At 43.0% G+C, this 27,494-nt stretch overlaps 1 long non-coding RNA gene across 1 annotated transcript in view; it reads right to left on the minus strand.

Moving 5' to 3' along the window:
* The window catches only part of LOC129702240 (uncharacterized), a 43,014-nt gene that overhangs the window by 3,375 nt on the left and 12,145 nt on the right, over positions 1-27,494 (minus strand). The window contains exons 2-3 of the long non-coding RNA XR_008724348.1: positions 20,831-20,939; positions 18,443-18,552 (exon numbers count right to left, since the gene is read on the minus strand). This is a non-coding gene — a long non-coding RNA (uncharacterized LOC129702240). The remainder of the gene's footprint in view (positions 1-18,442; positions 18,553-20,830; positions 20,940-27,494) is intronic.

Genomic DNA, 27,494 nt, shown 5'->3' on the forward strand with positions numbered 1-27,494 from the left:
ACTGGTCATCAACCTCCGCAGAGAGAAAGGGTCATTGCTAAATCCCAAAGGAAACTCTTGCACTATTATTATGTTAGTATGGCTGCAGATGTAACTGCAAGGCATAACGTTGTCACTGTTAAATTTCACAAAATCTGGACAATTAGACAGTTACTTTTCGTGCAGTTTTTTCCTCCTTTTATCCTGAGGCGCTGCTATATTTTACCTCTGTGGCTTGGCAATTGGTCATTTCCTATTTCTAAATCTAGGCCAAAGAGACCACAATTAATCCTGCCTTTACTGACACTGCATTTCTCATTAACAGTCATTGGATAACAATCAAAAGTAGTCGACTCAGATTTTCAGCCAATTACATTGTTCAATTAAATGTTCAATCATCACTTAAACTCATTTGGTTTATATCCTTTCATTAATTCTCTTACCTACAAAACCCCATTAGCTTACTTTAGTTTAGTTTAGAGATACAGCACTGAAACAGGCCTTTATAACACGAGGAAACGAATATAGGAGCAAAGAGGTCCTTCTGCAGTTGTACAGAGCCCAAGTGATACCACACCTGGAGTATTGTATACAGTTTTGGTCCCCTAATTTGAGGAAGGACATTCTTGCTATTGAGGGAGTGCAGCGTAGGTTTACAAGGTTAATTCCCGGGATGGCAGGACTGTCATATTCTGAGAGAATGGAGCAGCTGGGCTTGTACACTCTGGAGTTTAGAAGGATGAGAGGGCATCTCATTGAAACATATAAGATTGTTAAGGGTTTGGAAACGCTAGAGGCAGGAAACATGTTCCCGATGTTCGCAGAGTCCAGAACCAGGGGCCACAGTTTAAGAATAAGGAGTAAGCCATTTAGAACGGAGACGAGGAAACACGTTTTCTCACAGAGAGTGGTGAGTCTGTGGAATTCTCTGCCTCAGAGAGCGGTGGAGGTGGGTTCTCTGGATGCTTTCAAGAGACAGCTAGATAGGGCGCTGAAAAATTAGCGGAGTCAGGGGATATGGGGAAAAGGCAGGAACGGGGTACTGATTGGGGATGATCAGCCATGATCACATTGAATGGTGGTGCTGGCTCGAAGGGCTGAATGGCCTACTCCTGCACCTTTTGTCTATTGTCTATTGCCCCTCGGGTCACCGAGTCCACGCCAACCAGTGATCCCCCTACACTAGCACTATCCAACACATGAGAGACAATTTACAATTATTACCAAAACCATTTAATCAACAAACCTATACATCTTTGGTGGGTGGCAGGAACCCAGAGCAGCCGGAGAAAACCCACACTGTCATGGGCAGAATGTTCAAATTCTGTACAGACAGCACCAGTAATCAGGATCGAACCCTGAATACAGAACTGGTGCTGTAAGGGAGCAAATCTACCGCTGCACCACCATGCCACAACAACTAATAACAGACATGAAAATTTCAATTGTTCCAGGATCCATATCCCTTTACAAAAAGATTTCTGGATTACTATTAGCCATTAACATTTGCCAATAAAAAGCACCCTAATTTTACTCTTGATTGGCTCAACAACAGGAACATAGACTGATTTTTCCCAGCCTGGCACAAGAATATTAAGGCCAGGTACAATGATCACTGCATACTCTGGTAGAAATTCATACACTATCTACACGTTCAAATCAAATTCAAGTTGCATCTGAATTCTGAGAGAAATCGAAATGCACTTGAAAAAAGGCAAGGTAGAATTTAGATGCACAACTTTCCTGAGGGAGTTTGATCCGTTACAGATTCCACATGAAATCTGTTGTTTCTGCCTCATTATTAAATCAACTTGCCAGAGACTATTTGTTTCATTAGTTGCAAATTGTTGGCCCCAGTTGACGTTACATAGAAAGGATGGAAATACTTGGTGGACAATCAAAGTGAACATTGTTCATTGCTTCTGAATCCTGTCGGAATGGATTATAAACTTCCAGAAGCTGGATCATCGCAGCTTAGAGAGGTATCCTTTTGGCAGGAATAACTCTGAACACCTTTGTAGATAAGTTGAAGGGTAGAAGGCAGAGTGAGAGAGAGAGAGAGATCCTCTAAGCCTAGGTTTAGTCGGGGGAATATTAACGATTTAGACGATTTAGGGTATTAAATGTGACATCTTCAAGTTTGTGGATGACACAAAGCTGGGCGGCAGTGTGAACTGTGAGGAGGATGCTATAAAGCTGCAGGGTGACTTGGATAGGTTGGGTGAATGGGCAGATGCATGGCAGATGCAGTATAATGTGCATACTTGTGAGGTTACCCACTTTTGTGGCAAAAACATGAAGGCAGATTATTATCGGAAAGGTAGGTAGACACAAAATGCTGGAGTAACTCAGCAGGCCAGGCAGCATCTCTGGAGAAAAGGAATGGGTGATGTTTCGGGTCGAGACTGTTCTTCGGACTGATGTCAGGGGAGTGGATGGAACAAAGATAGCATGTAGTTGGAGACAGTAAAACTAGTGGGAGAACTGAGAAGGGGGAGGGGATAGAGAGGGTAAGCAAGGGCCTACCCCCCCCCCCCCCCCCCCCCCCAGTCCAATCCCTCCCTACCCCCCCTGGTCCAATCCCTCCCTACCTATGTCCAAGACACCTCACACGCTCTTCGTCAAAAAACCACACCCATTATCTCAATTGGTGTCAGATTAGGAAAAGGGGAGGTGCAGCGAGACCTGTGTGTGCTTGTACATCAGTCACTGAAAGTAAGCATGCTAATTCGGCAGGCAGTGAAGAAAGCATGTTGGCCTTCATTGTGAGAGGATTTGAGTTTAGGAGCAAGGATATCCTACTGCAGCTGTACAGGGCCCTGGTGAGACCACACCTGGAGTATTGTGTGCAAGCTTGGTCTCCTAATTTGAGGAAGGACATTCTTGCTATTGAGGGAATGCAGCGTAGGTTCACCAGGTTAATTCCTGGGATGGTGGGACTGACATATGATGAAAGAATGGGTCGACTGGGCTTGTATTCACTGGAATTTAGAATGATGAGAGGAGATCTTATAGAAACATATAAAAGTGTTCCAGATGTTGGGGGAGTCCAAAACCAGGGATCACTGTTTAAGAATAAAGGGTAAGCCATTTAGGACTGAGATGAGGAAAGAAAGAAAGGTAGGAAGAAACCATCCTGATCCACCATTGTTGCTGATGGAAGTCCATGATGATCAATTCCAAGTGTGAAACTCCTGAGATATTGCTGCAGGGTCAGATAAATGGTGATGACCTCAACAGGTAGTTGCTTCATTGGCGAATCATCAAGTCTTATCCATCAACAACTGCACCATTATTCTCACATCTGACTACAAACTGTATATTATGTGCAGACAATATCTAAAAATCCTGAGTAATACCTAATATTTATATGGCCTTTCATATCTTACACTTTATCCCTGGTGTAAGACTCAGACATACATTTTTTAACTCACACGGTCTTCCAACGATTCAGGTCCTGAACTTTGATCAATTGGCTTTTAAATGACTTCCACATATCAGACGCTGACTTGTCTGATAACAAATGCTCCCAATTTACTCTCATCAGCTATTGCCTAATGACATTGTGATCTGCTTTCCTTCAATTAAGTACAGTTCCCCAAGGTCCAGACTTATCCCTGTTCAAAATAATCATAAAATGTATGCATTTGTGGTCATAATCTCCAAAACGCTCTTCCATTGAAACACAGGTCACCTGGCCAGATTTGTTTCCCATCATAATGTCCAGGTTGGTCCATCATCAAATTGAACATACTTTTCTCGAAAGCCCTCTTAAATACACCAAACAAAATCTATGGCGTTTGTATTAAGTGAGTTGAAGTCAATATTGTAGAAGTTAACGCACCATTCAGTAATATGACTACCTAGCTGTTTTTCTATCTCTATTCATCCCTACTCCCTTTCCTGATAGTCACCCATCTTCTCTCTGTTTATACCTTAGGTTTAGGTGTGGCCACTTCTCTATATCTACTGAGGTAGTCCAGCTGATGATCCAATTCTTTAACGTAATGAGCTGCAGCTGAATGCATTTCCTCCAGGTTTGGTCCTCAGGGACATTGGAAGTCTCCCTGTCTTCCAACATCCTGCAGGAGAAGCATTCCACTATCCCACCTGCCATCTCTACTGCACCAAGTACAAAGGGAAACTAAAGGAAATGACACACAAAGAAAAAACGTACCCTAATCCTCTCTCACCTGCCCAGCCTCCCGAGGGATAACACCATGGCAAGGTATACCATCACCTGCTCATCAAAAGAGATATCAATTCTTGAATACTACCTACCCTATCTATCATACTGGACCTTATATGGGTCACTAAGATGAAGAGGACAGGTATCTCCATTGCAACCACTTACATTTACAATGGGCAAGAATTGAAGTACAGGTGCACAACCTTTTATCCGAAAGCCTTGGGACCAGACACTTCTCGGATTTCGGAATTTTTCGGATGTCGGAATGGAAGATTTTTAGCGTAGATTAGATAGGTAGCGCGGGCGGCTTGGAAAGTCTGGAGCGGTTGCCTCCTCCCCGGAGACCGGGGAATCATTGCAAATCATTGCTTAAATGTTAGTCAGTTAGTTTGGAGGGCTTTTATGTGGTGAAGGGTGAAGGGGGAAACTTTAATTCTTAGTCCCCTACCTGGACGGAGAGGCGGGGAGCGGGCAATGCCTTTCCGGGTCGCCGTGCCGTAAGCTCCGGAGCGCTGTGGCCGCCGACTCCCAACATCGCGAAGCTGGGGCTGCGGGCGTCCGGCCAAGAGCAGCGCCGGTTGGAGCTCAGACCCCGGCGAAATCGATCCCTGGCCCCGCAGCCCCAGCTCCATGATGTTGGTAGTCGGCGGCGGCGCAGCGCTGGGATACCAGCGGGGAGCGGGCAATGCCTTTCTGGGTCGCCGTGCTGTAAGCTTCGGAGCATTGTGGCCGCCGACTCCCAACATCGCGGAGCTGGGGCTGCGTGCGTCCGGCCGCGGGCGGCACTGGATTTGGAGCGCCGCGGAGCCAGGGATCGAGTATTAAAGTTCTCTGGAGAATTAAAGTTTCCCCCTTCACCCCCCCCACCCCCCCCACCACCACATAAAAGCCCTCCAAACTAACTGACTAACATTTAAGCAATGATTTACAGATGTTTAAGGGTCTCCGGGGAGGAGGCAGCCGCTACAGTAGTACAGACCTGGGTTGACCGTGGGTCATTTCGGGACAAGATTGGCACCAAACGCTAGATTTGGTGTGCAGACAACATCCTGGAAAAAATGTCCGTGTTACGGAGCTTTTCGGTTTCCAGAATTTCGGATGAAAGGTTGTGCACCTGTACTTACATCTGTACCAAAGCTTGGCCCAGTGGTTCAATAAACCGCAAAGACATCAATTTTTTAATCTGTGATGAGCTATCATTACTCGAGTTGAGAAATTGCAATACTTATTGAAATGGCAAACAACTGTTCTTCTCCTTCTAGGTAGTAGAGGCAATGCGGTTAACAACTACTGTTAAAGAAACCTCGATGAGCTGATTTAATGTAGTTTGTGTATAGGACATGCATGGTGCATTTATATTGGAGGCAGGGTGTGTTTAGTTTGGTGGTAGGGTGCCGATCAAGCAGATTCTTGTGTTCTGGAGTATTGCTGGTGCTCGTCCACTTAAGTTATAAAGATTCTATGAAACTTCCGATATAGACTGGAAATTAATTCACAACAAAATATTCAGGCTTCACCTTGCTCTTGACACCATGGTAATTACACAACAACTAACTTTATTAACTGGCTGCAATGTGTGGAGAGATGGTCCATTAAGCATTGTTGAATACAATACAATACAAAAATACTTTGTTAGCCAAGTATGTTTGGTAACATACGAATAATTTATTTTGCCAAGTAAGTCATACAAATAAAAAGCAACAGAATACACAAAATACATTTAACATAAACATCCACCACAGTGACTCCTCCACATTCTTCACTCTGATGGAAGGCGAAAAAAATTCAATCTCTTCCTTTCTTTGTCCTCCAGCAATCAGGGGCATCAAGCCTCCAGTTGATGGGACGATCTTACTCCCATAGCCGGTAGCGGGCCTCCTCGATGGGGTGATCAACTCCTGCATCGAGGGGAATCTTAGCTCTCCCGCGCCAGGCGATCTTCAATTTGAATGTCGTGCCACTTCCGGAGCACACGCCTCGGTCTCTCCAGAGACTGCGAGCCCTTGATGGTAAAATTCGACGCCGCGTTTGGAACGATCCAAGGCAAGGAATCGGCCCCGATGGTAAGACCACGCCCTGCGGTGGGGCTCAAAGTCAGTCCCGAGTGAGGCCTCCAGCTCCATGATGTTAGGCCGCAAAGCGACCGGAGATATGACCCAAAAAACAATTGCATCTCCGGGGCAAGGTAAGAGATTGAAAAAAAGGTTAATTTACATATGGATGTATTACAACTCATTCTTCTCTGAAAGAGTGTTTCACGTGTGAAAATAATTACAGATTTGGTTTGTTAGTGTCTTACTATACTCTGTTTGGAATTGTGGAATGGGTGACATCTGTCTCAATTTACGGTGGACTTTTACCTCCTTGTCAATGGTTGTTCTGAATCAAACTTTCCTTCATAAATTTCTCCAGTATGTTCTGCAACATCTCTTGCAGCAATATCAGCATGAACACTTTTAACTTTTCCTTCAATTCTAGCAAGTTATTATTCAATTCTGTCGACATGCTTTCTAACCATTAACCCAGTCCATGCATTGTAGTTGTTTGTTATTCAGAACTCGCCATTGACGGGCGGCACAGTGGCGCAGTGGTGGAGTTGCTGCCTTACAGCGTCAGAGACTCGGGTTCGATCATGATGACTGGTGCTTGTCTGTATGGACATTCTCCCTGTGACCTGTGTGGGTTTTCTCTGGGATCACAGGTTTCCTCCCACTATCCAAAGACGCACAGGTTTTTCAGTTAATTGGCTTGGCAAAATTGAAAATTGTTCATAGTGTGTGGGATAGTGTCAGTGTGCGGGGTTCGCTGGTCAGCCCAGAATCTGTGGGCCGAAGGGCCTGTTTCTGCTCTGTATATCTAAACTAAACTAAACTAAGGACTTCTCTTTATCTGTTAGATACATTTTCTCTTATTGAAATGCTGACAATGCTGTCTTGGATTTAGATTTGGAAGTCCTGTTTCTGTCATGGGGTTAGAAAGGAGAGATAGATAAGCCATGATTGAATGGCAGAATAGACTTAATGGGCCGAATGGCCTAATTTTATTCCTATCCCTTATGACCTTATATATAATACGTGGCAAATGGATGCATTGAATCTGTAACAGGAATTTGCATGGCTTGCATGCGGTATTGTCTGAAGAAGGGTTTCGACCCGAAACGTTGCCTATTTCCTTTGCTCCATAGATGCTGCCCCACCCACTGAGTTTCTCCAGCACCTTTGTCTACCTTGCATGTGATATTTGTCTTGTTTTATGAATTGAACTTTTGCTACTATTTTCGGACAATCCCAAATAACTGGAGATTGAGCTAATCCTTCAATTCCTGCAGTACTTAAGTTTCTAAAACATCTTTGGCTTTGTTTGGGGCCACCGGATTAAAAGAGCCTTGGACGCAGATGGTAAAACTGAGCATAGAAGAGCTTAAATCACAAATCCACAACCTCATTGTCCACATCTGTAAGGAGGAGGACTGAAATGAGAGTGCACAGGTTTCGGGTGAGAAGGAAAAGATCAAAAGGGGATCTGAGGAACAAGGTTTTCACACAGAGGGTGGTGGGTACATAGAACGAGCTGCCAGACAAGGTGGTTGAGGCAGGTACAAATATAACATTTAAAAGACACTTCAGTAGCTACATAGATAAGAACGGTTTAAAGAGAATCTTGGTCTATTGACGCACCTGTTTCTGTGCTGTATAACTGTATGCATTTATGTATCCATTTCTTGAAACATTCTCTCAGTGGCTGAGGAGCTGCTCTCCAAATCACAGTATGGATCCAATCCATCTGGAGGTACAATGGATATAATCTTCCCTATTTGACAACTCCAAGGGGAATGCAAAGCATAGCATCATCCAGCATGCATCATTCCTTGACCACATTAAAGCCTTTGAATGTCTCATGTTACTAGAACTAGGGGACATAGTTGCAGAATAAGGGGGGGCTCTTTTAAAACTGAGATGAGGAAGAACTTCTTCACCCAGAGGGTGGTTAATTTATGGAATTCACTGCCCCAGGGAGCAGTGGAAGCAGAAACTTTAAATATATTTAAGACTATAATAGATGGTTTTTTAGCTGCCAAGGGGATAAGGGGCTACGGGGAGAGGGCAGGGATATGGACCTAGGTATGGTTAGTATAGTAAGACCTGAGTGATCTCCTGGACAAGTGTCGATCGCCTAGATTGGGGTCGGAGAGGAATTTCCCGGTTTTTTTTTCCCGAATTGGACCTGGGTTTTTATCCGGTTTTTTGCTTCCCCCAGGAGATCACGAGGTTCTTGGGGTGGAGAGGGGTGATAGCGGTATAAAGGGGAGGGTAGTGTCTTGTGTTCTGTGTCTTGTGTCTACTGTTTGTGGTAAGTGTGTCTGTTTAGTGTTCAGCCATGAGCGAATGGCGGTGCGGGCTCGACGGACCTGGTGGTCTGCTCTCGCACCTACTTTCTGTGTTTCTGTGTTTCTGTGTTTCATCCTGGTGAGACCATATAACAATTTCTTCAAATTCAGTTGCCCACCATATGCTTGCTTCATGAAGACATGCAAGCCCTGATCCCAGTCAAAGGGTCAACAGCAGAGCTGATCTCTGTAAGGTCAGTGGTCAACCAAGGCTGCATCACAGCCATAACATGTTGCTCAATCTTTCACATCAAAATATTGCATCATTCTTCCACTGGAATGGAACCTGTCTTCACAAATAATGGAAAACTGTTTGACTTACAATCCAGAACCAAGATAACTTGAACCTTCGCCTAAACCTGTGGTTTGCAAACGATGCTTGTGTTTATGCATTGTCAAAAGCTGAACTCTGGGTTGACTCATTCAATCAGCAGTGTGTGAGAGGATCAGCCTTGCACTCAATACCAAACCCACCCCTGTTACACTACATTGCCTTCGGACATTTAAGTAAACTCTAGACTGCCCATATCCTGGGAGCTACAGTACCTCTTAGCACAGGCAGATACTGATGATGAAATACACATTTGTCATTAATGTGCCAGCAAACCTTTGGCCATGGGTAAAGACTGTCCAAAAACCAATGTCTCCTGGGTAGCAATGATCTCTATCTTCCTGCAGGCTACTGAACTACTTACAGCAGAGCCAAATGGTACTGGAAAGAATCTATAACGTTGACTCTATAAAATCTTCCAAATACTTTTGAAGCATAAACAAATTTCCTTATCAACGTTCCTTCCCAGGCGTGTGTTCCCAACAGTGAGACCTGAGTAATACTCAGGCATCTGGTTGGGCAGACCATGTTGTTTGCATATTCAATAGCATGCACAGTGTATTCCAAGCTCTGTCATGAGAAGACATTATTAGGATGACAGTGAAAAATATTTAAGGATGTGCTCAAAGTTTCTTGATGAAACACAGCATCCTCACTGTTTCCTAGGAAACCCAGACCCATGCCCACGCAAAGTGGAGAAGGAGAATTTAAACGGATATTGAGGACTCCATGCTTCAAGAGCACACTGAAATGCAGTGTGCAGGATGGAAAGGTTTTATCACCTCACCAGCTATCCACTGCCCACATCACCACCCACTCCTGTCCCATCAGTTACCTCAGATTCCACATTCCAGGGTAGAAGAACGTTTAAGAGGCTGCAAAAGGTGGTAGACATGACCCAGTCCATCATGGGTACTGATCTCCTCACCATCGAAGGCATCTACAAGAATGCAGCTAATATAATCAAACCACTCCACACCACTCTCGTTATGCGTTTTCCGATATTCTCAGCCTGAAGAGGATCCCGACCCAAAATGAAATGTGTCCATTCTTTTCACAGAATCTGCCCGACCCGCTCAGTTACTTAGCGCTTTGTGTTTTACTGAAGAATCCAGCATCCGGGAGCTGAGTGTAGTGATCGTCACTGCTGTTTACATCCCTCCTGATGCTAATATTAGCATTGCCCTCGGCTACTTACTAGCCATTGTAAACGAACAGCAGCGAGCCCATCCTGATGGTGCACACATCACAGCAGGGGATTTTAACCAAGCAAGTTTTAAAACCGTACTCCCCAACTTCTACCAGCATGTGAACTGTGCAACAAGGGGGAAAAATACTTTAGACCATGTTTACTCAAACATCAAACATGCTGACAGAACTGCAACTCTCCCTCACCTCGGCCAGTCAGACCACCTCTCACTGCTCATGTTTCCTGCATACACCCCCCTCAGAAGAACAACAAAACCAAGTACCAAAACCATCACAACATGACCCGAGGGGGCTCTATCCCAGCTGCAGGACTGATTTGATCACACAGAATGGGATTTATTCGATCAAGGGGACCTGGAGGAATACACAGAAACAGTGCTTTTTTACATTAAAAGCTGCACTGACAATGTCACAGTCAATAAACGCATCCGGGTGTTTCCCAACCAGAAACCCTGGATGATGAGGGACGTCCAAACGCTCCTTAAAAACCGCAACACCGCCTTCAGGTCAGGTAACCAAACCTGGTACAGCACCGTGAGAGCCAACCTGAAGAGAGGCATAAAGAAGGCCAAGGTGGCCTACAAGAAGTGGATCGAGGACCACCTGTCACACAATGACCCACGGAGAGTGTGGCAAAGCTTACAACACATAACCAACTATAAAGGCAGTACCAACAGCACTGTAAATGCCGACGCCGCGTTTCTTGGCCCGGTTTGAGGCTAACAGGCCTGCTACAGACTCACTGCCTCCACCCGCCTCTAACACCCACACACTCACACTACAAGAACAGGATGTGGGACGTGTGTTGAGGTCAGTAAATCCAAGTAAGGCTGCTGGACCTAATGGAGTACCGAGTAAAGTACTCCAGGCATGTGCTGACCGACTCGCTGGGGTCTTCACAAAGTTTTTTAACATCTCCCTGTCACAAGCTATCATACCATCCTGCTTAAAGTCAGCCACAATCATTCCTATTCCAAAAAAGTCAGTCCCTGAGGACTTGAATGACTATAGACCGATTGCACTTACACCTGTGATGATGAAGTGCTTCGAGAAACTAGTCCTGCATCACATCAGAACCAGCCCACCTCCCTCCTTTGACCTACATCAGTTTGCCTACAGAGATAACAGATCCACTGAGGACGCCATCGCCATAGCAACTCACACCACACTGAGCCATTTGGAACATCGGGAAAGCTACGTGAGGATATTATTCATTGATTATCGCTCAGCATTCAATACAATAATTCTGGATATTTTAATCAGCCAACTGCTTGACTTAGGCCTTTCCTCCCCCATCTGCACATGGATCAAATACTTTCTCACAAACCACCCACAGAGAGTTAAAACCGGCCCCCACATCTCCTCCTCCATCACACTAAGCACTGTCACACCTCAAGGCTGTGTGCTGAGTCCACTCCTCTACTCCTTATACACCTATGACTGTACACCTGCCCACCCTTCCAACACGATTATTAAATTTGCTGATGACACAACTGTAGTCGGGCTCAACTCAGGGGGGGACGAGTCAGCATACAGGGACGGGATACAGCGACTGTCAGAGTGGTGTTCAGTAAATAACATGACACTGAACACAACCAAGACAAAGGAGCTAATACTGGACTTCAGGAGGAAACGGGATGCGGACCCGGCCCTGCCCTGCATGAATGGGGCATGTGTGGAAAGGGTCCAGACTTCAAATTCCTAGGAACCCTCATATCCGAAGATCTCCCCTGGTCGGCCGACATCTCTGCAACCGTCAAGAGAGCACAACAGAGACTCCACTTCCTGAGAGTGCTCAGGAAGCACAACACCAAGAAGAAGCAGCTGGTGGCCTTCTACCGGGCGACCATTGAGAGTCTACTGACATATTACATGCCAGTGTGGTATGCAGGCTGTTCTGCTGCAGACAAGAAAGGGCTCCAGAGAGTGGTTAAAACAGCAGATAGAATCACCGGCTGCCCACTGCCCTCTCTGGAGGATATTGCCACCTCACGCTACCTCAGCAGAGCCACTAAAATCATCAAAGACTCCACACACCCCGGTCACCACCTTTTTGAACTGTTGCCCTCTGGCAGGCGTTACAGGTCAGCCAAAACACGCACCTCCAGACTCAGAGACAGTTTCTTCCCCAAAGCAATCTTCACACTCAACATGAAAAAACATTGAGTATTATTCATGCTGCACTCTTCCATGCTACTACCCACCTTGAGCTTTTACTATCACCATGTACAGTACTGATTACTTATTTATTTTAATACCTAGTTTTTAACATTGTTTTTAAATTGTGTCCTGTGTTTTTATGTTTGTATATTATTCACCAATGGAATGGCAACAACAATTTTGTTGTAGGCAGTGCTTACAATGACAAATAAAGGCATTTCATTTCATTTCATTTCATCCGCAGTTTCTTGTGTCATAATTATTTTCTCACTGTTCACACCAGGAAGAACCTACTGGGCTTGAGAATCACTACTTCCAGGTTCAAGAACAACTTCTTGAACCTGCACCACCCTAACCACAACCCCACCTCAGCAACAAACCACTACAGACTTTGCACGACTATGGTTTCTGTGTACTTTGGTTTTTGACCTATCATGATCTGATTTAGAATAACATAATTTATTGAATATTTATTTTGTTGGTGTTGCCTCTAACGTATCTGTAAAGCTGCAGCAAGTAAAAAATTAATTATTCCTGTTCGTTGGCAGTCACGGTGGCGCAGCAGTAGAGTCGCTGCCTTGCACCAAAATGCAGCGCCAGAGACCCGGGTTCGATCCCGGCTACGGGTGCTGTCTGTATGGAGTTTGTATGTTCTCCCCGTGACCTGCTAGGGTTTTCTCTAAGATCTTCGGTTTCCTCCCGCACTCCTAAGATGTACAGGTTTGTAGGTTAATTGGCTTGCTTAATTGGCTTGATAAAAATGTTAAAAATTGTCCAAGTTGGCGATATGCAGAGTACTGCCCTGCCGGCTACAAAATTCAGAAGATTCAGGAGGTTACAGTTTTCACACAGAGAGTGGTGAATTTCTGGAACTTTCTGCCACAGAAGGTAGTTGAGGCCAGTTCATTGGCTATATTTAAGAGGGAGTTAGATGTGGCCCTTGTGGCTAAAGGGAACAGGGGGTATGGAGAGAAGGCAGGTACAGGATACTGAGTTGGATGATCAGCCATGATCATATTGAATGGTGGTGCAGGCTCGAAGGGCACCTATTTTCTATGTATCTGGTGCATATAATCATTAAACCTAATTGAAATCTTGAAATTTTGATTCTGATGGAGTGCTTCAATAGAAGAAGGAAGCAACTGTTGGTCTCAGAGCTGATCTGTCAATCAAACAATTCTCTTACACTCTTTGATGCATTTTTAAAGTGATCATTTATTTCCTGAATATTTCCAATTGTAAGAGGCAGTTCCATTCTCTTAATATTTGCAGTGAAGGATCCTCATGCTCATTTGTATACTTCCAGGCTGCATTTGACTCGCTGTTTTTTCTTGTTTCCTGCCTGAACAGTGACACTGCTGCACAGAAGACGTCCTTGCACTGTGTTCAACCCTCCTGTGATTCCTCCGGTTATTGGATTCTCTCCATCTCTCACAGTAGTACTGACTACTGCTGTCTTTTTAATTGACGTTGCCTGAGCACTGGATGCGGATTTACTGAATTATTGTACATCAGCGGACATCAGACCTTCAACGTCCCAACTACTTTCCCTTTTCCGACTGCAGTTTGCCGTGTCTGTGTTCCAGTACTGCTAATCATCAATCCTTTGCAGGGTCTTCGAGGGGCTGCTTCAAAGCAACATTTATTTTCCTTCTGACTCAAATACGAATTCAATGCTGTCCTGGCTATCCTTCTGCCAAGTTGTGGCACATTGAGAGATGGACTTTGTGACTTCTTGTGGAGCTGATGTTTACTGCATTGAATGAACTGCAGTACACAGAAATGTACGACCTAACATACTGTATGTATGGAACACCATTAAAATCAAGCAAATTTCACAAATGAAATTATGTAAATACAAACACTGCAAATGATATATTGTGAGATGTGCGTGATTACACTGATTATAAGATTAAAGTACTACACTCTCACGGGGCTCCTTCATCTATTTTTCATCCTGCTGTAGGTCTGGGCGTAAGTGTAGGTATTAGTGTCGATCTAGGTGTAGTAGGTGTGGGTTTAGTGGATATGGATGTGGATGTGGAAGACACAGGAGTAGTGTGAGTGTAGGTATACAAAATTGCTGGAGAAACTCAGCCGTAGTGTGGGTGTAGTGGATGTGTGTGTAATGGGTGTGTGCATAGCAGGTACAGGTACAGGTGAAGGTGTGGGTGTGAGTGATGTACTAGTGGTTGTACCAGGTATAAGTGCAGGTGTGGGTTTACTTATCGTAATGTCTTACGGAGGTGATAAACATCCTTTTTGCTGCTTCATTCAGGTGGAAACCCATGAACCACCTTTACCAGTGCCGATTGTTTAGCTTTAGTTTAGTTTAGTTTAGTTTAGTTTAGTTTAAGCTTGTGTTTTCACCTGTTGCCATTGTGCTGGAGTACCTCAGCAGGTCAGGCAACATCTCTGGAGATAAAGGATGGGTGACATTTTGGGTCGGGTTTACAAGACAAAACAAGACCAAGGACCCTTAGCATTCCGAGCATGTAGCAAAATACTGCCACAACCTCTCCATCAACAAGGTCCACAGCAAGACCATGGAAAGTTTGGACTATATCTAAGGAGCTACCTCCTCATGAAAAGACACCTTTAAGGATGAAATTCACCACTATCTTCAATGCACCAACATAGTCTTTGTTGAAATTAGAAAAAGAGTACATGAAGTTCAAGATGTCAGACCCGATTCCAAAACTCATAGTCTATTGGGCAACAGTGATGCCTGCCCTCCTCCATGCTTCTGAGACTTGGTCTATCCACAGCAAGATCTAAAAGCTCTGGATAAATACACTGATAAAAACTCCACAAAATCTTCCAAATTCACAAAGGACAAGTGAACCAATGTCTGTGTTCTCTTCCAGGGTAGCATTCACAATATTTAGGTCGTGGTGCAAGTTTAGAGGGTGCTTGTGCAGTAACTGCAGTGTGTAGGAATCCAAGTATAGTAGTTGCTGATGCTGTAGATGTAAGTGTAGTATCTAATAATGCAGTGCGTGTACCAGTTGGTTTCCTCTCGCACAGTCAATGGATCATGGTAAGCCAATTTGACAGTCTACACTGCAAGCTTCTGATGTGCAAGTGTGATGCCTGCTCTTCTGTACAACATAGTTATTGAGTTACATAAATAATGCTAAAAACATGCACTTGTGATTTGTGCACAGAATACTAAGCAAAGCAGCACTTGTTACACTGAGAAAAAAATGACAACAAGCCTAATGTCATAGCTTGTGTATTTCAGGGGCATAGGATGAATATTCAATTTCAAAGTTAACTGGTGTGACAGTAGTGGATACCAACTGGTTGCCTTTGATCTTCTGAAATCTGAGTATGTTGTGCTCCTGAAGAACTCGAGTGGCTGATTCAGTGCACAATTCCTGGTTAGTTCACTAAGTGCAACAAATCAATTTGCATAGTATTATTAAATATGGCACTCCAAATGGGTATTAAAACATGTTTACGAGGCTGTAGTTCTGTGAAGAATGTTTATATATTTCAAAGGTAACAAGCACACGATTGTAACCTTAAGCACAATGTAAAGAACTTTACTGCTGACACTTCAATATGCCTAACGTAATTGAGCCGTACAACCATACAGTCCCATCCAGTCTGTGCCAGCAATCAAGCACCCATTTTCAACTAATTCCAGGTTACACAGAAAAGCTGGAGAAACTCAGCGGGTGCAGCAGCATCTATGGAGCGAAGGAAATAGGCAACGTTTCGGGCCGAAACCCTTCTTCAGACTGATCGGGGGTGGGGGTGGGTGGGGACAAGAAAGGGAAAAGGAGGAGTAGCCAGAAGGCTGGATCTTTGGCCAGAAGGCTGGAGGGTGGGAGGAGACAGCAGGGGAGCTGAGGAAGGGGAGGAGACAGCAAGGACTAACAGAATTGGGAGAATTCGATGTTCATGCCCCGGGGGTGTATACTCCCCAAACGGAATATGAGGTGCTGTTCCTCCAATTTCCGGTGCTGCTCGCTGTGGCCATGGAGGAGACCCAGGACAGAGAGGTCGGAGGCGGAGTGGGAGGGGGAGTTGAAGTGCTGAGCCACCGGGAGGTCAGCTTGGTTATTGCGGACCGAGCGGAGGTGTTCGGCGAAACGATCGCCCAACCTCCGCTTGGTCTCACCGATATAGATCTGCTGGCATCTAGAGCAGCGGACGCAATAGATGAGGTTGGAAGAGATGCAGGTAAACCTCTGTCGCACCTGGAATGACTGCTTGGGTCCTTGAACGGAGTCGAGGGAAGAGGCAAAGGGACAAGTGTTGCATCTCCTGCGGCCGCAAGGGAAAGTGCCCGGGGAGGGGGTGGACCGAGAGGGAAGGGAAGAATTGACAAGGGAGTTATGGAGTTAACTAATTCCATGTTATTCTCCCCACGTTCTCATTAACTCGAGCCCACCTCCACCACTTTACAATGACCGATTAGACATCTTGGGAATGAGTTTAGTTTAGTTTAATGATACAGCGCGGAAACAGGCCATTCGGCCGACTGAGTCCGGGCCAACCAGCGATCCTCGCACATTAACACTATCCTACAAACGCTAGGGACAATTTACAATTTTACCATCAATTAACCTACAAACCTGCACGTCTTTGTAGTGTGGGAGGAAATCAGACCTCCCAGAGAAAACCCACGCAGGTCACGAGGACAACGTACAAACTCCATGCAGACAGCACCCATAGTCAGCATCAAACTCGGGTCTCCGGAGCTGCAAGGCAGCAACTACAGCTGTGCCACTGTGCTGCCCTAGAAACAATCTGAGGATATGGAATAACAGAGCACCTGAATGAAACCAATGTGGTCAGAGGGAGAATGTGTAAATACCACACAGGCAGTGCATGAGGTCAGGATCTGAACCCAAATTGAGTTATCTGCCTTGATCCTGCATTGCACAAAATCCATTTGATCATCACCATCCATAATGCAAATCATCATCCCATTAACCTCACTGGGTGCAGTAGTTCTTCAGTTTCAAGTGCGCCAAGTTTAAATTTTCAAATCTCTGCAGGATTTTGCTCCTAACTATCCCTGCAACCGTTAAATCACAGAATCATGAAATCACAGAGTCACACAGCACAGAAATAAGCCCTCTGGCCCACTACATTCATAGCAACCATCAAGTACCTATCCCATTTAGCAGCATTAGCTCTGCAGCGGGGTGGGAGATTGCAACCTTCACATGGTCCGCCCTGTTTCGACGAATGCAATCAACCTGGCATGCACAATCAAATAAGATCAAATAGAACAACTTGTCCTACAACTTTAGGTTGTGCACATCATACGCAAGAAGTAGAAGAAGAAGAAGAAGCTCTGCAGTCCTTTTTGCCTGGTGATTCATTTAGATAATACAGGATGATATTCCGTAGCGGAAGTAGCAAAACTCTTCATGCATTTCTCCTCCTTCAGCCCCCTCCAAGGAAAACAAATCCAGCCTATCCAACCTCTCCCCATAATCTCCAGCTGTCCGATCCTGTATTATCCTTCACCACTTGTTGTTGTTTCATTGCGGAACAGGTTCATGTGCAGCACATACCTCATCATTATGGATAACTGCAGTGTTATGGCTTTAGTAATTCCTAACATGTGTATTGCGCTTGTTGTAGAATCTAGAGCAGGAGCAGGATTTGGAGGATGTTATCTGTGACCACTGCATGAACATGGAGAATAGATACTGATGTTGGGATACTTTCACAAAGTGCAAAGAATTTAAACAATTTTTTTTTGTCCAATTTGCCTAACAGCAACCCAACCATGTAGAAGATGACTGAAATTCAAAATGATGGAAGTTATTGGAGCTCAATTGATTTTTCAGATTACTTTGCACTAATTTAAGAACATCAGCTTAAAGCCAGTCCCTCCACGAACTCAGATTGTAAACATTGGTAGTGCAACACAATTAGTTTATGTTCAATTGGTATGGTTGCGAGAAGATTTGTAAATTCCTCTTTCATTCCTTTTTCATTTGTAGGAATTTACTGAAATGAAAAATGAGCAAGGAAATATTTAACTTATACAATGATTTCATAGAATCACTAAAGTGGGCACTTCTGAGGACCTGCTGCCCAGAAGGCCCTGTTGCTCTAGCAGGCAATAGTTGCAAGGATGTGAGCTACAAAGCCACAGCTACTAATGACATTGTTCGATCAAACTCTTCTTTCAGAAAGTATGGAACCAGTTACTTACCGCTGTGATAATTGTAAATGTTCAGGTCCAGGCATGTGACTGAAAAATTCAGATATAGAATTCATATATGATATGTATTGATTGGCGCTGAAGGACTGGAAAGTCAATTCCTGGAAAAAAAATTTGATCTCATAAGAAAATGTTGTTTTTTATTTTTAAATAATCCATAACAAATTATACAAAACGAAATTTGAGCTCTTTGCTGATATATCTAACTTGGTAAATACTCCAAATCTATCAATAGCAGGGAGGCAATAAAATTATAATCAAAGCATATGGTTAAAATTGTAACAGTGGGGAATATATATGGAAAACTAGACTCTGAGAGGTTTCAAATATTTTCTGAATGAATTCATCAATGAAAACATAATGAATGTGCGTATATGTGTGTGTGCATGTACTTGTATGCGTGTGAAAGAAGGGATCAGTGCTCATATTTAATATTGACAGACCATTTCAAAAGGTTATTTATTAAAACATGTAAATGCAAATATGTAGGGCATTAAGATCCATTTTCAATGTCATCCTTTTACCTCAGGAGTAAGGTAGATGAATGCCTAATGCAAAATTCTGGAGTAACTCAGTGGTTCGGGCAGCATCTCATGAGAAAATAAATAGGCGACGTTTCAGGTCAAGACCCTTCTCCAGAGATGCTGCCTGACCCGCTGAGTTACTCCAGCATTTTGTGTCTATCTTCGCTATCTTTGGTGTAAACCAGCTTCTGCAGTTCCTTCGTACATCCAATGAGGACTGTTGAGTTATTATTTGTTGAAAATTGAGCTTCAGGTACTAAACCTTGAGAGTTTTGGCCACATGTTGTGGAGAATGCAGAATTGGAAAAAGAAGCAGGGAATATGTGGTTACTTTTGCCAATAATGTATAATGTATACTGAATTGTGTGGTGATGAATTGGAAGGACTCTAAAATTTGAAAATTGGAAATGGGTTATGGAATATGGCTTAGGAAGATTTGAAATTTGAAATTTGAAAATTAACCTGTTTTTTCTATTGTCTCACCCCCAGATAGATAGCCAGAGAAGAGTGAACGATTGGTAACAGTCATGAAAGGAAGGACAGGAACTTGACAGAAGTCTGGTAGAGTAAGAACATGACTGAACATTTAGAGAACGTGAGAGATGGCATAAAAAGAATAGGGAATGAGGAAGTGCAAAGGACCAAGCCTCCCTTCAAGAAATCAAGGCTGACAGCCTAGAAAGAGTTGCTGGAAAAGAAGGAGTGATTGGGTTGTAAGAGGTACCAGGGGAGTGGGTACTTGTTGTCAGAGTCAATGTATTTGACCAGTGGATCGAAATTTATCCAACCCTTGATAATAAAGCAGCTACTATTATCAAGGTGTAAAGAAAATGTTCCCTAAATTCGGTATTCTTAATTGGCTTGATTTAAAATGATGAACCACAACATATGGAATTAAATTGATGAAATTAAACAGCTGGGAATTCCACAGCAATTGAATTAAATTGTGTTTGTCGGCCACAAGCTATGGATTGAAAAGTGGTAAGACAGACCTTGAAATTTGAAATAGTAAATTAAAGGCTGAGACTGAATTTTGCTGAATTGAAGCATTCCCCATGATTGTTTTGACTGAGAGTCATGCCTGTAGGGAAACCTGGACTGAACCAAGTTGACACTTATATGAGGAACCTTCATTAGAGGTACATTGGAAACCACCATGTGACTGCAGAGATAACTGACTACATGTTAGTGTTGATCATAATATGGGAAAGTTATATCACAGAATAGTAATAGTATACAGAAAGAGGGCTTTTGGTTGATAGTGGATGACAGGAATGGAGAGGAAAGCATTAGTGAAAGTGGGGATTGTAATTTACTTCATCCCAAGTTCTCTTAGGAATTATAATTTTTTGCCATGGATCAAGTAGTACAGAGGGATTGGCAACATGGATGGGGTTCGCGCCCACGAAAACTCGGGAGGTGAAGACTCATCAGACGGGAATCATGAAGCTACACCCAGGAAAACTGGGGAAGCTTGATGAGATTCTGAGAAGAAACATCATTATCTTGTTGTTAATTCGTTTGTTAATGTACCAGTCAACAATGTATCTTTGGTATCATGTTTGATAAAAGGGAGGAATGTTTTCCTGGCTAAAACCGAGCAGCCATAGTACCCAAAATTTAGTGAGTATTCATGTATTGCTAGGCCATTTTGGTCAAGTCTGGTGTGCTCTGCAGAAGCACAAGCTTCTGAATGGTGCCACTAAGTCTGGGACCCAGATCAGTGTTGCATTATCAATTGACAGATGGATGGGATTTCTGCAGAGGACATCCAAGGAAATGTAAAATGCATGAGGTTAATTGGATAAATGCAAACTAAGTGTACATATTGTAAATAATGTTGCTAGACAGTTACCCTGCCATTTGTTGATTGGTAAAAGTGTTAAGCGTCTGGCCGGTTTGTTTGGATTCCAGGGTAAATGTTGTATTATTCAAGTTCTGTTCGCTTCCTCTAGAAGCTTCTCCTGCAACAATATAAATGAGATTTTGTCATTAGTCTGTGTAACTGTCAATAAGGTACTGTTGTAATTTGTTATGTTGGATTGGATTGTAAACAGACCACCTTTCTGTAGTGCAGCCCCTCAAGGTTCGCGGACCTATAAAATGCAGCCCCCGTGAGGTCCTTTGTCGATCTTCTGGAAGAGCGCTTGAGAATGCGTGACCTTTTAGGGTGTCTCTGCTGAAGGGCTTGGACAGGCAGATACAAGGATTGAACCCGCGGTTGGTTTAGGTATCCTATAGGGTGATTTGTTGTGCTATCCAAAAATAAAGTTTAGTTGTTCCAGTGCTTCAATCGGTGTTTAATTGTCCAGCCATTGACCATGCTGCATCAGCCCTTCAGCTTTATGCTAGCCATAGTGGTGATGAGTAGTGCAATACATACAATTACGGTTATGCAGCACACAATAGGACCTTCCACCCGATGAGTCTATGTGCCGGGTGTACCTATTAACTTTGATTGTGTTTTCCTGCATTATGTCCATAGCTGCCAATGTGATTTAAGTATTTGTCTAGAAGCTTAGCAAATATTGGTGTAGTCTCTGCCACCACCACCTCTTCAGGCAGCACATTTCTAAACTTCATCCACCTTCTGTATGAAAAAGATTCCCCTCTGATGCCCTCTAATGTGTCTACTTCTCACCTTAAACCATTTGCCATTGCTCTAGCCAGGTTTCCATCTTATCTATATCCCTAGACTAGCATTAGACAACCTTCCTCACTATCTGCAACACTACCAGTTTCCATGTATTTTGCAATTTGAATCAGGTCACAGTCCTCAATACAAAGGTGGGTGCCATAAGAGCCTTGTTTCTTTTTCCTTACAGTACTTTACATTTCTAATCAATTTCTAGCATGTGATGATCAGAGATACTTAAAATCTTCTGAAGGGTCTCAAGTGTGACGAGCTGTTAGTGTTTCCAATACTAATGCATTGAGGCTGCTGTATGGATATTCTCTATGACGGTATGCCATATGGATATCATATTCTACAAAATGCACCAGTTACTGGCTGTAGTGGCCATTTGGCTTGTTTTGTGTGTCATTAATGATGGCATGTGTCTTTAAATTTTAGACTGCCTGTTATATTGTGGGTGGGATTTATGTCATATTTTAAGGCATGTTTGGAGCTAAGTTTCTGACACAGACGCTTAATTTTTACTTTTAGCTTCGGACCAGCATGGAGAAGGTTTACCCTTTGACCATGCGAAGTGTAATGGAGCCACAAGGAGTTTTCTAATGTTTAAAGCGATAAGCTGGAGTTCGATGAAGATTATAGTAACAAGTCGGAAGAAGTTTTGATGTATCTTATTGTTTTTCATCAACAATAAAGAATTTATTAATCAAAAGGACTGTGTTTTGAAGACTTATCTGTGAAGAAGCTCTGAAGGTCTCCGACGGTGAGCTCGCCTGCGTATAAAGCCATTACCCTTAAACATGCTGTACATTTAGTGGCTAGAGGGAGTAATCTCTTGAACGATATAAAAATTTGCCGCTACACTGGCCTACACTCTTCCAAAAACATCTATAAACTCCAGGGCTATAACTACCAATAAGAGCAGTAGGCACATAGTTACATTAACACTTGATCTGGAAATGAATCACGGAGTCTTCATCATTCTGAATCTAACTCCTGGAATTCCCAATCCAACTGTGAGTGTACCTTCTTTTCAAGGGCAGCAGCTCAAGAAGGCATATTATCAACACCTTCTTAAGGTCAATCATGAATTAGCAAAATATGCCTGAAACACCTAAATCTGGACAAACAAATGTCATAAGTGATAGGAGCCAAATAGTAGCCCATCATTTACTCCTCCATTCAATCATGGCTGATCTATATCTCCCTCCTAACCTCATTCTCCTGCCTTCTCCCCATAACACCTGACACCCGTGCTAACAAGAATCTATCTACCTCTGCTTTTAAAATATCCACTGACGGCCACCACAGCCTTCTATGGTAAAACATTCCACAGATTCATCACCCTCTGACTAAATAAATTCCTTCTCATTTCCTTTCTCAAGGAACGTTCTTTAATTCTGAGGCTATGACTTCTAGTCCTAGACTCTCCCATTGTAATAAGCAAATACCACATGTTCAATCTAGAACAGGCCCTCTGGCACTGTCCCAAGGAAAATTGATCTGGGATTTACATTGATGTGGTTTAACGTTTCCTGTACAGGCCCCGAAGATTTACTCCCTGGGTTTTGTTGCTGCTCGTAGCCCACTCTGCTGCAAGGGAGTCCTTTCATGTAGAGGGAATCAGCAGTCGGTTCCTCCCTGACCCAATCAAGCCTGTGTCAGTGCTGAGCACTGGGAACTGTGAGTTCTGGGAACTGTGAGTTCTGGTTGTGGGCAGGAACAAGCACAAAATCCATTAATAAAACTCTCTTTCTGTGCAGTCTTTATATCACATGTCATTGTGTCATAGACAAGAGGAGATAGGAGTGGATGACCTGTGATTATGAACCCAATTTCAAAGAGATCATGTCCATCAAAAGTTAGTGCACCGCCTTCTTGAGAGATCTTGTTACAACCACACATCGAATACAAGATGAATAAAGGACTCTTGTAGAATGTTTTGACATTGACAAATAATTGTTCCTTGCCCTGCTGAGGATAATTCCTTGGACAAAGTGGGTAGATGTAAGTATCCATTTGTATCTGCCATGAAAGGCATAATCAATTTTTTTTGTGGCAAAGTTAACACATTGTTTCACTAATCTTAGGATGTGCCTGTTAAAGGCAGAGACCAGCATTTATCCTCAGTTGCTGTAATGCTGAAAAGCTAATGGAGAACCAATAAATGTACTGATGATGCTACAAAAATGTTGCTATGTGTCAGAGTCCTGGATTTTCAACGAGTCACCAAGGATATTCATTGATGCGATTTACATGTAACTTTTCTATCAGATGGTGCTTTATGTCACTAAATATTGAATAGATTGACAGAAAACTGACAGTACAATTCACAAAACTTCACCTTCTGATTTACTAACTTCATAAATACATTTCAAAAGGCATCACATCGATGCGTCAGTAAATACATTTTACTCACAATTATGTAATATTGAATTAGCAGATTCATTTTGGCATCATTAAGTTTAGAAAATGTGCCATAATCTCATTTTGCCATGTTGCAGTTTTCCAATGTTTAAATAGGTATGTACGAATATTGCAAAATTCTACGATTACCTACTGGATATGCAGATTAATTGAAGTCCTCTGGGGCTGACAAGTTCCACCTCAAATGAAAGACAAAGGGTATTGACAATGATTGTCTATTGTTCTTTTTTGGTTTATCACATTTCCTAATTTTCTCAGGTCAGTTTGCATTCCTGGAGTTGACCGTTGTACATTTTTGCTGAAAACTCAATTGCATGAAACATTCTTTTTATACTACCATACTAATTAATGGAATTCATAAAATCTGCTCTTTCTTAATAAATAATTCACACCTCATGAATTATACATCATTTTAGCTTATTCTAAAACCTTTGCTCAGCAGTCAAGATAAAACCTGAAAAATCAATCTGTTTTAATAAAATTACCTGAAGCTTGCTTTTGCCCCTGGTGTCTGTAAATTTTAAAATGATTCTATGAATGTTAATTGTTTTAAAAATGACCAGGTATCCATGTCAGAGGTGATAAACAATTATTTAATAGAAATATAAATGTTTATACATTAACGACATGACAACTTTTTTTAAATCATTTTTTATGATATCATCGATAATACAGAAAAGAGTTCCACAATTAGCATATTACTTAATCTCTCAAGAAAGTTCCCAGATTTGAGAAACCAAGACTTGCTTTCTCCTTCTCCAATCCTCTTGGTGAACCTAGTTATGGGCCTGTCCCACTTCGGCGATTTTTTCGGCAACTACAGGTGACTCGTCTGTTGCCACATGTTCGCCGGTGGTCGCCGGGAATAGTCTCCTGAGTCGCGCAAAAAGTTGTAGCGTCTTTCTGGTCGCCGCTAAATTTTCAACATGTTGAACATTTTTCGGAGACATTGGGTTTGACGCGAATGAGCATAGCTTGACTTCTCCAGATGCAGGTGCTGTCATAGGTTGTCGCCAGGATGACGTAGGTTGTCACCAGTTTTGCGGTGACCTGTTATGACTATGACAGTCGCCGGCAGATGCCTAAAAAATCGCCAAGTGGGACAGGTCCATTAGTGATTCACATTTGCTCCTGGTTTCCCAAAGGATATAGTGGTGTTGATAACAGCTTTAGTACGAGATGTAGTAATCATATTAATAAGACACAAAAATGTCTTTCCTGATAGTGTACGAAAGAATATTGGAAAGCATGGAGTCAATGCTTTCTGTATCTGCCACTAACTCTGTTTTCCAGCCACTAACTCCATCTCCTGCCCTGGCACAGCCAGAACAGAAACTTGAATCTTCCCCATCTGATGTTGTACATATGACCTTGGGATGAGTTTCTGATTGCATTTCCCACATCTGTAAGTTTGTTTGCCTCCTGCTCTACCTAAGGTCATCTGCTACCAAAGCACCTATGCCCCATAAAGTTACAGTATGTAAGAATGTCATTGTTCCAGTTCATATCTGGTGTGCATGACAAATAAACACTCCCCTCATGACTCTTCTAATTCACTCCTTGCCAGCCTCCCATGTTCTAGCGTTCATAGATCTGAGGTCAGTCAAAATCCAGTTGCTCACGTCTTAACTCACATCCTGTGATACTCACCTACTACCAGTCTGCTTTCCAACCTGCATTGGCTCCTGGCTAAGCAATGCCTTCATATGATCGTATTTTTGAATACCTTCATGGTGAAATCTCTCCCTTTCTTTTTTATCTTACATTTCTACAACTCTTTGTGATGCCAAGACTCTTTAAGTCTTTAGCACCCTAATGGGCTTGTCCCACTTAGGCGACATCAGCGGATTGCCGGCAACTGTCAGGTTGCCGGCAGTCGCCTGAAAAACCACCTGAATTAAGATGGCTAGTCCTTTGAAAGAGGGGGGAAGGAGAAGGGTGTAGAAGGGGGGGAGAAGGGGCGGAGAAAGGGGTGGATGGAGTGGAGACAACTTTTAAGAAGCCAGCAAATTTTAATAAGCCAGAGATACACAGCTGTGAACTTCGGCGGATATTTAACTTTACCGGTCGGTTTTCCTTGGTCCTGAAACTTACTGCTTACGTTTTTTTCCCCCCAATGAGCCAATGAAAATGACCGATTAACTAAAACTACCTACGACTACCTACAACTACATGGTGACCCCACTACAACTGCACCTACGACTATAGGATTATTGATTATCTCCATGGCGACCAATTTTTTGTTGCAGAAAATATTTCAACCTGCTGAAAAATTTGCGGCGACCATACTGAGGCCATGACTAGTTCCCAGAATGCGTGAACTCCTCACGACCATGAAGGCACCTCACCAGAGACCATCAGCGAACATATGACGAGCACAGAGTCTCCTACCATCAACTAAAAAGTCGCCTAAGTGGGACAGACCCATAAGTGTTATTAGGACTCTTGCCTTCAGCTCAGCTCACGAATTAATTCCCTAAACTTCCCCCTGTTATGTCTTCTTCTTTTCCATTATTCTTATTGAAATTTACTTCTGAACAACTGACCAAATATTTTCTGAGATATCTTAGTGCCAGATTTTGTTCAACACCGCTTCCATGAGATTGTTCTTAACTCCAGTTGCCCATGATGCTGGGAGGTCAAGCCGTTTCCCCACTTGTGCCCATGAAAGCAGTTGAATTACATACCAAGCTTCATGCAATGGCAGATTACTGTACATATCCCATCATAATTTCAATTATCTTCATTTGAAAATCATTTCAAAACTTTATTTAAGAAATTAATGTTTAGCGTGCTTTGCACATCCCCTTAAGGACAATTTAATTATCTTTAAAGTCAATGATACTTTTAATACGTTGTCACAGGTAAAATGTAGTTAAACTGACTTAATTTGCTTTCTGTACGGTCTCACTAATATAAATAAGGAAATTAACACAATTTGTTTGGAAAGACATGGATTGAGGGATAAACATTGAAAATGTATCATGGCCCTTTTCAAAATTTTAGCACGGGATCTTTCTATCATGACATGTGAGGGCAGATCAAAGATGATCTCATATTTCCAGAGTGTTCTTATGCTCAGATATCTGCAGTGGGATTTCAACATCCAGCCTGCTCGCACAGAACAATACTCACAGGTGGGTTACAAAGCTTTTTTTTGTAAATGCTATTATTAAACATAGCAGTAGATTTGCTGCCTGAGACTCAGGTTCGATTCTGACTACAAGCGCTGTCTGTACGGTGTTTGTAAATTCCCTCCAGAACCTGCGTGGCTTTTCCCCTGGAGTTCCAGTTTTCTCCCACATTCCAAAGACATACAGGCTTGTAGGTTAATTGTGTTCAAGAAGGAACTGCAGATGCTGGAAGATCGAAGGTACACAAAATTGCTGGAGAAACTCAGCGGGTGCAGCAGCATCTATGGAGCGAAGGAAATAGGCGACGTTTCGGGCCGAAACCC

This window comes from Leucoraja erinacea, chromosome 12 (genome assembly GCF_028641065.1).
Source record: "Leucoraja erinacea ecotype New England chromosome 12, Leri_hhj_1, whole genome shotgun sequence".
NCBI classification, from domain to species: domain Eukaryota; kingdom Metazoa; phylum Chordata; class Chondrichthyes; order Rajiformes; family Rajidae; genus Leucoraja; species Leucoraja erinaceus.